Genomic DNA, 3,419 nt, shown 5'->3' on the forward strand with positions numbered 1-3,419 from the left:
GGTTATTGATATTTCTCCCGGCAATCTTGATTCCAGCTTGTGCTTCTTCCAGCCCAGGGTTTCTCATGATGTACTCTGCATAGAAGTTAAATAAGCAGGGTGACAATATATAGCCTTGACGTACTCCTTTTCCTATTTGGAACCAGTCTGTTGTTCTATGTCCAGTTCTAACTGTTGCTTCTTGACCTGCATACAGATTTCTCAGGAGGCAGGTCAGGTGGTCTGGTATTCCAATCTCTTGAAGAATTTTCCACAGTTTGTTGTGATCCACACAGTCAAAGGCTTTGGCATAGTCAATAAAGCAGAAGTAAATGCTTTTCTGGAACTCTCTTGCTCTTTCAATGATACAACAGATGTTGGCAATTTGATCTCTGGTTCCTCTGCCTTTTCTAAAACCAGCTTGAACATCTGGAAGTTCATGGTTTATATATTACTGAAGCCTGTCTTGGAGAATTTTGAGCATTACTTTACTAGCATGTGAGATGAGTGCAATTGTGTGGTAGTTTGAGCATTCTTTGGCATTGCCTTTCTTTGGGATTGGAATGAAAACTGACCTTTTCCAGTCCTGTGGCCACTGCTGAGTTTTCCAAATTTGCTGGCATATTGAGTGCAGCACTTTCACAGCATCATCTTTCAGGATTTGGAATAGCTCAACTGGAATTCTATCACCTCCACTAGCTTTGTTCATAGTGATGCTTCCTAAGGCCCACTTGACTTCACATTCCAGGATGTCTGGCTCTAGGTGAGTGATCACACCATTGTGGTTATCTGAGTCGTGAAGATCTTTTTTGTACAGTTCTTCTGTGTATTCTTGCCATCTCTTCTTAGTATCTTCTGCTTCTGTTAGGTCCATAATGTTTCTGCCCTTTATTGTGCCCATCTTTGCATGAAGTGTTCCCTTGGTATCCCTAATTTTCTTGAAGAGATCTCTAGTTTTTCCCATTCTATTGTTTTCCTCTATTTCTTTGCATTGATTATTGAGGAAGGCTTTCTTATCTCTCCTTGTTATTCTTTGGAACTCTGCATTCAAATGGATATATCTTTCCTTTTCCCCTTTGCCTTTAGCGTCTCTTCTTTTCTCAGCTATTTATAAGTTCTCCTCAAACAACCATTTTGCTTTTTTGCATTTTTTTTCTTTGGGATGGTCTTCACATCACAGCCTCCTGTACAATGTCATGAACTTCCGTCCACAGTTCTTCAGGTACTCTATCAGATCTAATCCCTTGAATCTATTTGTCACTTCTACTGCATAATCGTAAGGGATTTGATTTACATGGCTGAATGTCCTTCAATTTAAAAAAGGAAACACAGGGTATTCCCTGGCAGCCCATTGGTTAGGGCTCCTCACTTCTACTGCAAGGGACATGGGTTCAATCTCTGGTCAGGCAACTAAGATGCTACATGCCAAACAACACAGCCAAAACAAACAAACAAAACTGTAAAAAAATAAAACAGGAAATGCGACTACCACACACAGGCACCCATACTCTCTGGCAACCGTGAGGATGGTGTGGAGTCCAGAGAGAGAGACTGGAGAGGGGAGCCCGGCCACGAGGCTTTGCCTCTCTGGGGGCTTGTGAGTATCAAACAAAATCACGAGTGTTAAAATGCTGAAGAATGGTGCCTAGCCCATGATAATACGGTCTGTGTAAGTGTTCGCTCTTATCGCAGTGATGAGGGCTTGGTGGGGGACGACGGTTGTGGGGACAGGAGGAAAGGAATGTATTGAGAGATCTGTGCAGCTTGGGGTGATTGAACCGGGGGAGGGGTGAGGGTCAGTAATGACTCTATTATTTCATTATGTGTCTTTCATGGCAGTAAGAGCTCTGAGTCCTAACCGCTGAACTGCCAGGGCATTCCCTTGTTGTATTTCTTAATACACTTAGTATTTGCAGAAAGCCACACAGAGACCAATAGAGGAGAAGCAGAGGGGGCTTGCAGACCTGGTGGCTGTTGCTCATGCCGTGACTGGGTCACATGGGTGAGTCCTTCTGTTTTGGCTGCCCTGGGTCTTCACTGCTGCGCGTGGACTTTCTCTCGTTACAACGAGCTGGGGCTCCTCTCTGGCGGCAGGGCGTGAGCTTCTCACTCCAGGGCCCTTCCCGCGGCAGAGCGTGCACTCTAGGGTGTGCGTGTACCGCAGTCGCGGTGCTCAGGCTTAGTTGATCCACAACATGTGAAATCTTCCCGATCCAGGGATTGAACCGGTGTCCCCTGCACTGGCAGGCGGATCCTCAACCACTGGACCAGCAGGGAAGTCCGATGGTTATGTGTGTGTGCACTGCCCTGAGAAAAGTAGATTGGAAAGGTCGTCTAAAGGATGGGAAATCAAGGATTTGCTGGAGGCGCCTTCCCCAAGCCTGTCCTTGGAGCCAGGGGCAGATGCCAGAGCTCATGGTCAAGGCTGCTCCAGCCCTCGGGAAAACTCAGAGTCTAAGTAGTCCTCTTTGGGGCTCGCTGCAGAACCCTTCCTCCCTGCCCCTTCAAAATGGCCCTCCCTTATTTGGGGAGGTATACACATCTTTGGGGGCTTTCCAGGTCACTCAGTGGTAAAGAATCCACCTGCCAATGCAGGAGATGAGAGTTCAATCCCTGGTCTGGGAAGATCCCCTGGAGAAGGAAATGACAACCCAGTCCAGTATGCTTGCCTGGAGAATTGCACGGACCGAGGAGCCTGGCGGGTACAGCCCATGTGGTTGCAGAGTTGGACACAGCTTAGCTTAGCGACTAAACAACAACATAGCTTTTGAGGTGGCTACCCTTGGAAGTGAGATTCTCAGCGGTTAAAGCGTCTAAGCACATTCGTGTCAGAACCCTGTCTCTGTGGGCCTCAGGGGAACCTGACTCCTGAACTGGGATCTCCGAGGACGGGGTCTTTGAAGATGCTCCCAGGGGCCTTGGCCCTCCCAGCCACACGTCAAAGCTAACCTTGACGCAGGCTGCACGGTCCGTCCCTTCCCCCACCCACCCCCACTCAGACAGCATTCCCTCCCTCCTACCCTCCCAAAGGAGGAGAAGAAATGATCATCAAAGGCCAGTGGCCGCTGAAGAGGCAACACCAAGAGCCGCTGCACGCTTGGGAGAGAACGCTGCATCTCCTCCTCGTGGCTTCGGGTGGTCTACATGGTCAGAGAAACTTCTCCAGTAACCAACTATAGCCGTGATGCCTGAAAGCATAGTCTTATGGTTTGTCTTCCTGTTACTGGAACCGTAGATCAGTTCTGGAAGGGACTTCAAAGGTCATCTGGGCAGCTCTGCCTCTGAAGAGCAACCTGGACCAGACACATCTCCTCTGTCTCTGAAGGTTCCTATGAGGGAAACGCCGCTGATGCTCTCTGGATAAGAAGCTGCTCTTGCAACGCCTTGAGGCAAAGGGGACCAGTCGGAAACATCCTGCCTTGGGCAGCCTGCAGTGGGTT

General features: G+C 48.5%; 1 non-coding gene across 1 annotated transcript; it reads right to left on the bottom strand.

Moving 5' to 3' along the window:
• Positions 1-2,969: 2,969 nt before the first annotated feature.
• On the bottom strand, positions 2,970-3,183 carry LOC138985055 (small nucleolar RNA U3). The gene has a single exon (XR_011462292.1). It is a non-coding gene; the product is annotated as a small nucleolar RNA U3 (small nucleolar RNA).
• Between the last annotated feature and the right edge of the window lie 236 nt (positions 3,184-3,419).

This window comes from Bos mutus, chromosome 2 (genome assembly GCF_027580195.1).
Source record: "Bos mutus isolate GX-2022 chromosome 2, NWIPB_WYAK_1.1, whole genome shotgun sequence".
Lineage (NCBI taxonomy): Eukaryota > Metazoa > Chordata > Mammalia > Artiodactyla > Bovidae > Bos > Bos mutus.